Source organism: Bos indicus, chromosome 29 (genome assembly GCF_029378745.1).
Source record: "Bos indicus isolate NIAB-ARS_2022 breed Sahiwal x Tharparkar chromosome 29, NIAB-ARS_B.indTharparkar_mat_pri_1.0, whole genome shotgun sequence".
In the NCBI taxonomy this organism is placed as follows: Eukaryota; Metazoa; Chordata; class Mammalia; order Artiodactyla; family Bovidae; genus Bos; species Bos indicus.
The window spans coordinates 6718844-6730854 of record NC_091788.1 but is presented as its reverse complement, the minus strand read 5'-3'; the positions used below and the strand labels follow the sequence as shown (position 1 = coordinate 6730854).

The 12011-nt window shown below is 37.7% G+C and overlaps 2 protein-coding genes across 3 annotated transcripts in view; one reads left to right on the top strand and one right to left on the bottom strand.

The window, feature by feature from the left end:
* TYR (tyrosinase) overlaps window positions 1-12011 on the top strand; it is a 110146-nt gene that overhangs the window by 15795 nt on the left and 82340 nt on the right. The window lies entirely within an intron of this gene.
* GRM5 (glutamate metabotropic receptor 5) overlaps window positions 1-12011 on the bottom strand; it is a 790030-nt gene that overhangs the window by 777293 nt on the left and 726 nt on the right. The window lies entirely within an intron of this gene.

Here is a 12011-nt window from a genome sequence, read left to right as displayed (position 1 = left end):
TAAGCTCACCATTTCTTAGAAGGGGCTTCTAGCTAATAATATCTCTAAAGTCCCTAATTTCTATAAGCTATAGTAGAATATGCTAACACTACAGCAATCCTTAAATCTTTAGCTTCTAACTATTTTAATTATTCCGAAGCCCTAAATTCAGCAAACTCCTTTGCCACAAACTTTTCTCACAAATGGGCTTCAGATAGCAATCCCTCCCATGGCCTCAAGCTGTGGCCTATGTGCTCACCCTGGAACGCTTTTTTGTAAAAGTCCTTGAACAAATGTCAGTGATTAACTTTATGAATTATTCTTTGAGCACAGCTGCAGAAAGCTTTATGCCTTCCCATGCTCCTCTCAAAAACAATAAGCACCTTAATATTCTCTTCAGTCAGCTCAGCCGAGGAAAGGGAAAAACAAGTCAGAATCACAAAGCCTAACTCCTTCATTCCAGGTCCATGCCTACAGAACAAAGGGAGGGGGTTTAGGGCCGTGCCTCTATTTTGTCAGTAATGCCCAATGCGGCTCCCGACATACACACAATCTACTATTCTTTCTTGAGGAGAGAAAAGACATTATAGAACATAATATTAATAAATATTCAATGTGTGTTTGATGATGAAAACATAAATATTATCTAAAACTCTTCCAATTGCACTTAACCCAACACTTAGTTTGTCTATACCGATTGTATGAAGCCTATTTACTGGTAGCAAGATGTCAGAAAACATTGATCTCAGCCACCACCAAGAGCTTTTCCTTACAAGGGACATAGTTATTTATTCTTATCTTTAAACTTTTACTAAGAAATAATGTTAAGCTTACAGAAAAATTACAACAATAAAATCTGTAAAAAACCATACATATGCTTTCTATTCAGATTCACTTACTGTTTACATTTTAAGTTTTTTTTCTTTCTCATTCACACATATACTTTCTACTCAGATTCGCTTACTGTTTACATTTTATCTTTTTTTTTTTTTCCTTTCTTATTCTGAACCATCTGAGGATAAACTGCATAGATACATTGTAAGGGTAAAGAATACTTTACCCTTGGATATTTCACGGTATCATTCTCTTATATAAGCACAAAACAGTTAACAACTTCAGTAAATTCTATACAGGTGTAATGCTTTAATCTGCTGTTTATAGTGCAATATTTTTAATTCACTAATAATATCCTTTATATCATTTTTTCTTCTCTGTAACAGGATCTAGTCTAGGGTCAGGTGACATTTAGTTGTTCTGTCTCTTTGAGCTTCTTTTAATCTGAAATATCTTCACAACCTTTTCTTAAATGAGATTCATGATTTTTAGAGAATATAGTCTCCCAATTTTAAATAAAATGTTCCTACTTTTAGTGGGTGGGCCTCCCAGGTGACTCAGTGGTAGAAAACCTACCTGCCAATGCAGGAGACTCTGGAAATGTGGGTTCAGTCCCTGGATCGGGAAGATCCCTTGGAGTAGGAAATGGCAACCACTCCAGTATTCTTGCCTGGAAAACTCCATGGACAGAGGAGCCTGGTGGTTGTAGTTCATGGAGTTGCAAAGAGTTGGACATGACTGAGCATGCACACAACACATTTTAAATAGAATTTTTAACAGAATGGATCCAGGTAGTATATTCTTAGCCAGAATTTTATAGAAGTGGTTTTGTGTCTTTCTAAGAGAGTATGACAGCTGAAGGTACACGGTGAACATGTCTCACTTAGGAGACATTAATTTGATCACCTGCTCTAGGTGTGGCCCAGATTCCCCACTGCACAATAACCGTTCCAGATTTCACCACTGAGCATACCTTTAAGCTGATTCTTGTGACGCTCTGTCTCTGTTTCATGACCTATCATTTTTAGCGTTTTCTTTCTTTTTTTTTCTGGTGCAAAAAAATATTCTAGATTCATCTTGTGCCTACACTGCCTAAAGCCTGGAATCAGCCATATCTCCAAGAAACATTGGTTCCTTTCAGTGGGGAAGGATAAAGACAAAGATCAAGATCGAGAGAATAGTTTGCTCACTGGAGAGACAGAGTTCATCTCAAAACCAGGATAGGAGCTAAGGATTAGAGGTGTCTTGGACTTCAGAGAGTGCTCAAGTGGGTACAGCTGCCAGGAGGACAAGACTGGAGAAGCTGGAGCACAGTGGAGTTGAACTGTGGGTTTTGATTGAACCTCACAGTTATTGCTGCCTTTTCTTTTTTCTTTTGGGTCTTGTTAGAGGTATGTAATGTACTTCCCATAAAACAGATTCCCACAGTCAGTCCTGGGATGGAGGAACTGCAGCTTTCCTCTTAGATTTAAATGCTAAAGATTGAAGATGTGCGATTTATGAATTGCATGAAAGATACCCAGAAAGCAAAGAAAAATTAGCATGCATTATAAAAGGTAGCCTTCTGATTAGGTGGTCCCTGTGGAGTATGGGCTATGGATTCAGAGAAGAATCTTCTCATGTGCAAATCTCTGATACCCATGGTGTGTTGCATTACACACTTTATAATAATGTTAATGCAAAATTCATACTGGAGTGTATATTGGAGGATGGGTATGGGTTGGCAGTTTAGCAAAGTAGTAAAGGCAGTCAAGGTGACTGGGATTTGATTTAAATTCTACCACTTCCTACATCTGTTACCTTGAGTAAGCTATTTAACTTCTCAGGGCCTTAATGTCATCATCTGGAAAATGTAGATAAGAATAATAACTTACAGGGTTCATGTAAGGATTTAATAATATAATACATGTAAGGAACATATAAGATTTCTTCAATAAATGGCAGCTATTATTATGTTAAACTGGAATTAGTTTTTGACAACTTGGTTATCAGTCATTAATTTTTCTGACAATTAGCTTAGACTGAGTCCTGAGAAAACAGATTATGATGTGTGAGGTATAGAGAAAAACATAGAGAGGCGCAAGGACAGAAAAGAAAATTTCTTGAGATTGACTCAGGGAAGGAGCATTTCTGGAGATAAAAGCTATTGCTTTTCAGGGTGAATTCCCAGAATCAAGGAGGAAAGAGCAAAAGCAGTTTCTGTTACTTAAAATAGAAGAAGGTGCAGGAACAAGGAACAACTCTAATTGAATGGTATGTTTCAGCTTCAAGCACATTGCAACATAGAACCATGGGACTTATAGTTCAAAGACTCTTCTCAACATATTCATTTCAACATCTCGCATTTTGCTGACATGTCCACTCTAATGGTATGTCTATGTGACCATTTAAGGATACAGATCAACCTATCTCATTAGGGAAAAAAAAGGAAGTTCTTTAGGTTAAGATGAAATCTAGTTGCATTCAACCGGTACTATGGAAAATTATGAAAGTTCAAAGACATACAAAGATGACTCTTACACACTTTCTGACCTCGAGAAGCTCACCGTCTAGTGAGAAAACATCACACAAATCCACAAGGAAAACACAATATGATGGTCAATATAAAATGAGATAGGAACCCAGAGCTAAACCAGAACTATCTCACAAGCTGGTGAAACTGGAACTGACAGTTGAAATATCAGTAATTTCTCACCAAGAAAAGAAGGGAAGGAAAAGCATTTCTAGTAGAGGGAACAACTTATGCAGTGAAATAGAAGTATGAAAACATAAGTGTAGATAAAACAAAAGGATAAAATATATATGGCTAGAATAGTGTCTATAGTGAAAGTGAAATTAACTCAGTCATGTCCAACTATTTGCAAAACCATGGACTATACAGTCCATGGAATTCTCCAGGCCAGAATACCGGAGTGGGTAGCCTTTCCCTTCTCCAGGGGATCTTCCCAACCCAGGGACTGAAGCCAGATCACCCACGTTGCAGGTGGATTCTTTACCAGCTGAGCCATAACGGAAGCCCAAGGATACTTGAGTGGGTAGCTTATCCCTTTCCAGTGGATCTTCCCGAACCTGGAATCGAACTGGGGTCTCCTGCATTGCAGATGGATTCTTTATCAACTGAGCTATGAAGGAAGCCCATGTTTATAGTGAGAAATAGCAAAGACATATAGAAAGCAGATCAGAGAAAAAGCAAGGGAATTCCAAAAAAAATCTACTTCTGCTTCATTGACTATGCTAAAGCCCTTGACTGGATCACAAAATCTATGGAATCTTCTTAATGAGATGGGAATACCAGACCACATTACCTGTTTCCTGAGAAACCTGTATGCAGGACAAGAAGCAACAGTTAGAACTGGACATAGAATATGGGACTGGTTAAAAATTAGGAAAGGAGTACATCAAGGCTGTATATTGTCACCCTGCTTATTTAACTTATATGCAGAGAACATCATGCAAAATGCTGGGCTGAGTGAAGCACAAGTTGGAATCAAGATTGCTGGAAGAAATACCAACAACCTCAGGTATGCAGATGACACCACTAAACTGGCAAAAAGTGATGAGAACTAAAGAGCCTCTAGATGAATGTGAAAGAGAGTGAAAAAGCTGGCTTAAAACTCAGCATTCAAAAAACTAAGATCATGGCATCCAGTCCTATCACTTCATGACAAATTGATGGGGAAAATATGGAAACAGTGTCAGATTCATTTTCTCAGGCCCCAAAATCACTGTAGATGGTGACTGCAGCCATGAAATTAAAAGATGCTTGCTCCTTGGAAGAAAAGCTATGGCAAACCAAGACAGTGTATTAAAAAGCAGAGATATCACTTTGCTGGCAAAGGTCCATATAGTCAAAGCTATGGTTTTTCCAATAGTCATGTATGGATGTGAGAGTTGGACTGTGAAGAAGGCTGAGCACTGAACAACTGATGCTTTTGAACTGTGGTGTTGGAGAAGACTCTTGAGAGCCCCTTGGACAGCGAGGAGATCAAACCAGTCAATCCTAAAGGAAATCAACCTTGAATATTCATTGGAAGGACTGATGCTTAAGCTGAAGCTCCAATACTCTGGCCACCTAATGCGAAAAGTTGACTCACTGGAAAAGACCCTGATGTTGGGAAAGACTGAGGGCAAGAGGAGAAAGTGGGTGACAGAGGATGAAATGCTTGAATGGCATCACTAACTCCATGGACATGAGTTTGAGCAAACTCAGAGATAGTGAAGGACAGAGAAGCCTAACGTGCTGCAGTCCATGGGGTAGCAAAGCATTGGACACGACTTAACGACTGAACAAAAACAACAATAGAAGGTGTAGAATATACTAATCAACAAGCTGTGGGAGGATGATGAATGGTGAGGACTTTATCCAAGGTAGGATGAAGGCGATGAAGATGAGTTGGTTGGAGTATAGAAACTCTTGTAGACTCTAGAGTACAGAGTATCATAAACACTTGGTGACTATTTTAGGAGGCAGAAAGGTAAGCATCAGATTGAGAATTATGAAACTTCTGCCATTGACTTCTAATAATGGGTCCTTGTTTTGTCCTCTTAACCTGTACAACACTAAAACATCTAGTTTATGTAGCAGCTCTTCTAAAAAAATCCCTTCTTTTATGATTCTCTGGAATCTTTTTTTTCATGCAGTCTATCTACCCTTTCTATTTTATTGTGACTACTGGAAAGTATCTTACCTTTTCATTTGCCAGAATTTTTTGAGGAGCAGTCTGGTGGTAGTTTAGTTTGTCAGTCATGTCCAACTCTTGTGACCCCAGGGACTGTAGCCCACCAGGCTCCTTTGTCCATGGGATTTCCCAAGCAAGAATACGGGAGTGGATTGCCATTTCCTTCTCCAGAGGATCTTCCTGAGCCAGGGATCGAACCTGAGTCTCCAGTGTTGCAAGCGGCCTCCTGCATTACAGGTGGATTCTTTACCACTGTGCTGCCAGGGAAGCCAGTCTAGGAAATGGTAAGTCAGTTCTGGGTTTTCATGAAAGATAATGGAAATTTTGAAATTTTGAATAAAGTCTTAAGGTAACTGTTCATACCAGAAGAGAAAGGTCAGTGACAGGTCACAATGATGTCTCAAAGGATGTTCTAGTTTCCAGTCTCCCTGCCTGAGAAATGGACTTTCTTAGTATATCCAGAAATGGTCAAGCAAACTCAAAATATAAATTAAACTGAGAACTACTGTGTAAACCAGAATGCCAAGATTTGTTAAGTGCGATGAGCCATTCTAGTGATGGCAAGGCTCAAGCTCTTCCTTACCCATCTTCTTTACCAGTGCTGAGAAAATAAAAAAAAACTAAGTAGGTTGGTATAGATTGGTGTACTCTGACTTAGAATGAGGTGGAAGATTTTGAGAAAGAGTTCATACAGACCAGGAAAATCTTTCTTTGCCTGGATTACTTAACACCCCAGAATTATCACCTTGCCAACCTTGTTGATATTCTGAACAGGCAATGATCCTGATCATAATAATAACAATAAAATCCAACTTTGTTGATATTCTGATCAGGCAATGATCCTGATCATAATAATAAAATCCTCTGTGTGCCAGACTTCTCATTTCCCACATGCTATATCACTTAATCCTCACAACACTATTGCAATATTTAATATTCACAAATTAAGCTGAAGCACCATCTTCAGTGAAGTAGTTATTCCAATGAGTTTAGGAGACATCCTGTCTCCTTTTAGTTGAATGAGCTGATTCAACTAATTTGACCCGAAGAATATTCTTTTTTCTCTTTACTTCAAACTCTCAGTGCAAATAGGATCCTTTCTATTATATGTAAAAAATTTAAATAAGTATCCTGGATATTATTGTCTGAGTGAATTTGCTTTGAATTGGGATTCTTTCATTAGAAGGTAATGTTACCTTTTTAAAAAGCCTGAAATAATAGGGAGTGCTACATTAGAGAAAGTACTAAGTCACTTCAGTTGTGTCCAGCTCTTTGCGACCCCATGGACTGCAGCCTGCCAGGCACCTCTGTTCATGGGATACTCCAGGCAAGAATACTGGAGTGAGTTGCCATTTCTTTCTCCAGGGGATCTCCCCGACCCAGGGATCTAATACAGTCTCTTACTGTCTCCTGCATTGTTAGGTGAGTTCTTTACCACTAACACCATCTGGGAAGTTCAGAGAGGAAAAATATCTCATACTGGGACAGGGCCATTTAAAAGGGATTGAAATACTAATTTTGAAGGCATGTAGCAATATACTTGAGCATCAATTCTAACATTATGAGCGTCTTCTCCCTCATTTAAAAATGTATTTAATAATTACATATCGAGGCTATTGTAAGGATGTACACACCCGTACCTCCAACTGTGTATATAAGACATGTTTCTTTTTCCCCCTACATCTGTCTTCTTTGCAATCTCATTAGTCATCCCACTGTCCCTTATAATTAGGCATAGGTTACTAGTTTAATGATATGTATTTACTAATAATAGTTTTCATTTAGGTTTTTTACCTTTGGAAGGTAAAAAATGGCAAATAGCCATTTTCCACAGGATAATATTTTTTTTCCAATAAATATTTCAACTTAAAGGCCTAGAAGACCTTTAAGGAGAAAGTTAACAATGTATCTTTTCTAAATGTAGAGTCAGGCATTTGGTCTGTGGAGATTTCACTTCCTTGGGACAAATCTTGGGGAAAATGCCACCACTCATTAGCAATAAAAACACTGCAAAGAAAAATTAGAATTCTATTTTATGCATTTGTTCACTTAAAAATTATGAGTTGGGAGACTTGAGGAACCAAATACAATTTGGCTATGCCTCATGTATTTGTATGACTGCTTTATAATCTTCTACAACGATTGATCTAAAATCCTGTATTTTGGTTTCAGTATCTACTTACACATCTTATAATGTATGGAGAATGCCAAAAAGCTTTTTTTTAATGTGGGTTATGTTGATAGCTACTTGCCATTTTTAAAACTAAAACATAAGATTTGTAAATATTTATATAATAATATTAGTCATTCCATGCTAATATAAATACCATAATTTTATTTTTAAAAAAATAGTGGCATGACACTGATTTATATATTTGCCAAAAAAAAAAAAAAAAAGACATCTGGATTCTATGTCTGCTTCCACATTCAACATATTATGACAAGATGTTTAATTGAAGACCTTGAAGAAAATCCATCTTCACACATACAAAATTGGAATAGGAACAGTGTTTTAAAAATATTTTTTGATAATTCTGGATCTTCTTTATCTTTCTCTACCAAAACTTAACTAGTATAATTTCTTAAATGTTCAGTTGTACTGTCAAAGCTGAAAGCAAATCAATAAGCTTTTTGTATTTGTTATATTAAAATTTGTTGATCTAGCTTACATTATGAATGATTTTTATCATAATTAGTTTGTAATATCACATATGGATCATTTGCAAAATACAGGTTCACTGCAATATGTAGATCTTTCAAATGCTGACATTTCTCATTGTACAATACTAAATGTCAAATTTATTAATATCACCAACAATCTCATGAAGAATGTCTTTAAATACTGAGAATCTGGCAAAATTACAATGATGGAATAAAACATTCCAAAATTCTAATTTTCGCTTGAAAGCTAAAATTTTCTCATTAGCAAAAAATATTATCAGTTGTGTTAAGTGACATACTTACTTTGAATACATTGTCTACCAAACTGCCTAATTCTGAATAATCATAGTTAATTTCTCAAGTGTGCCTTCAGGTAAAAATGGCATTCCTTGGAAAGTACTGTATATGGTTACTTCAGTTCTCAGCACAAGCATAAGGGCTTTTACTCTAGGTAACCATCATATTTCAAAATGCAGCAGAAATATTATATATGTAAAATATTACATGTGTATCCCATTCTGGCTTCCCTAAGTTGGCAGAGCAGAACTTAGAGCTCTGACACACTTCTAATCCTGCATCTGTTTCATGGTCCAGCACTAATCACTCTACTCTATGTGGGATGCTTAGAAGAAATTCTTTTGTGAAAACAGTGGACATTTTAGATGGCCAAAAATATAGAAGAATCATAGTCAACACACTAATAAAAGTATACATTTCTACTTCTGAGGAAGTAGATTAGATATACTTTTCCCTATTCCTCTTTGTTCTCTGACATGAGTCTCAGCAATATATTTCTGAATGTGTCTCCTCAGATAAAGGAAATAAAAGCAGAAATAAAAAATGAGACTATCTCAAGCTAAAAATCTTCTTCACAATTAAAAAAAGCAAAATGAAATGACAGTCTACTGAATGGAAGAAGATACTTGCAAATCATATATTTGATAAGGGGTTAATATCCCAATTATACAAAATTCATACAACTCAGGAGAAGGAAATGGCAACCCACTCCACTATTCTTGCCTAGAGAATCCCGTGGACAGAGGAGCCTGGTGGGCTGTTGTCCATAGGGTCGCAAAGAGTTGGACACAACTGAAGCGACTTAGCACGCATGCATGCATTGGAGAAGGAAATGGCAACCCACTCCAGTATTCTTGCCTGGAGAATCCCAGGGACAGAGGAGCCTTCTTGGCTGCCATCTATGGGGTCTCATAGAGTTGGACATGACTGAAGCAACTTAGCAGCAGCAGCATACAATTCAAAAACAGCAAAGAGAAAACAAAAAACACAGAACCTAATTTAAAAATGGACCGAGGAGTTGGATAGACATTTTTTCAAAGATGGTCAACAGGCAGAAGAAAAGATGTTCAACATCAGTAATTATTCAGTTCAGTTCAGTTCAGTCGTTCAGTCGTGTCCGACTTTTTGTGACCCCATGAATCGCAGCACGCCAGGCCTCCCTGTCCATCACCAACTCCCGGAGTTCACTCAGACTCACGTCCATCGAGTCAGTGATGCCATCCAGCCATCTCATCCTCTGTCGTCCCCTTCTCCTCCTGCCCCCAAGCCCTCCCAGCATCAGAGTCTTTTCCAATGAGTCAACTCTTCGCATGAGGTGGCCAAAGTACTGGAGTTTCAGCTTTAGCATCTTTCCTTCCAAAGAAAGCCCAGGGCTGATCTCCTTCAGAATGGACTGGTTGGATCTCCTTGCAGTCCAAGGGACTCTCAAGAGTCTTCTCCAACACCACAGTTCAAAAGCATCAATTCTTTGGCACTCAGCCTTCTTCACAGTCCAACTCTCACATCCATACATGACCACAGGAAAAACCATGGCCTTGACTAGACGGACCTTTGTTGTCAAAGTAATAATTATTAGGGAAATGCAAATCAAAACCACAATGAGATATCACCTCATACCTGTTAGAATGGCTTTTATCAAAAAGGCAAGAAATAAAAAGTACTGGACATGGGTTCAATTGCAGGTTAGGGAACTGAGATGCTGCAAATAATGTGACTTGGCCAAAAAAGAACGTTGAAGAAGATGGGGAGAAAAAAAGTACCCTCTACAACTGCTGGTGGGAATGCAAGTTTGTACAGCCACTGTGGAAAACATTATGAAGATTCCTCAAAACAATTAAGAATAGAATTACTGTATGAACCAGCTATTCCACTTCTGCATACTTATCTGAAGAATAAGAAAATATCAATTTGAAAAAATATATCCCCTGAGTCTGCCTTCAATGCAGGAGACCCGAGTTCAATCGCTGGGTTGGGAAGATCCCGGGAGAATGAAATGGCAACCCCGGTATTCTGGCCTGGAGAATTCTATGGACAGAGGAGCCTGACAGGCTACAGTCCATGGGGTTGCAGAGTCGGACTCAACTGAGCAACTAACACTACTTATGTTCATATATTCATTACAGCATTATTTATAAGGTATGAAAACAACCTAAATGTCCATCAGTGGATGAGAAGTAAAGATGAGATAAACACACACACACACAATGGTATATAACTCAGCCTTAAAAAACAGAAAATTTTGCCATTAACAAAAACATGGATGAACCTTGAGGGTATTAGGCTATATGAAATAAGTCAGGCAAAGACAGATATTCTATTATTTTACTAAAAAAAAACCAAAAGCCAAATAAATAAAAAGAAAATAGATACAGTGAACAGAATAGTGGTTACCAGAAGGGAAGGGGTTGAGAGAGAGCAGAAAGGGTAAATGGAATCAATTGTATGATAGATGGAACTAAACTTTTGCTATAGTGTGGACAGAAGCTCGGAGAAGGCAATGGCACCCCACTCCAGTACTCTTGCCTGGAAAATCCCAAGGATGGAGGAGCCTGGTAGGCTGTAGTCCATGGGGTCGCTAAGAGTCGGACTCGACTGATCGACTTCCTTTTCACTTTTCACTTTCATGTATTGGAGAAGGTAATGGCAACCCATTCCAGTGTTCTTGCCTGGAGAATCCCAGGGGCGGGGGAGCCTGGTGGGCTTCCGTCTATGGGGTCGCACAGAGTTGGACACGACTGAAGCGACTTAGCAGCAGCAGGACAGAAGTTGAATATAATGTTTAACACATGAAACATATAACATCACAAACCAATGTTACTTCAAAAAAATTTTTTAAATAAACTTTTTACTCTTAAATCTCAAGAAACTTACTTAGGAAAATCTGGTCTTTTAAAATATCACAGCTACAAATGCCAAGGGTTAACTCTAGTCTTCATCTTTTTAGAGCCAATCAATTTCATGCCAGAGACTATGAATAATTATCCTTGCCTTTTAAAAGTGAAATATAAGAGGATGAAAGTGATTATTTATTTATTTAGGTCAATTTCAGCAGAAATTTATATTACAGCTTTAGCCGGATCCAAGGGAATACATGTGAAATAGGAGCTTATCTTCAATGCTGAATGTGTGGTGAGATACCACTTTCCTCAAGATAAAAGCTATTCAGTTGTTTTTTTAAAAAAATTCATTAAGGTTACTACATTGTACAACTCTAGGGGCAACATCCAGATTTTATTGTATTGTGCTAGGGAATATATTATCATAAAATACAACATAAATGGTACTCCCTAGGGTTGTGTATTTTTATTGTCCTATAAATCTATTCTGTCTCAAAAATTAAAACTCAAAAAGAACTAACAGCTAACATTTATTGAGAGGTTACTACTAAATAAGGTGTTTTAGTATACAATTTATCTGCCTGGTATCAGCCTTGATTTCTATTATCCCCATTTCATAGATTTAAAAAAAGTATGTTGGAAGCCATCTGCTTGCAGCACATAAATCATAAGAGCTGAAATCCAAATGTAGATCATAAAACCTTGAATACAAATGCCGAATTCT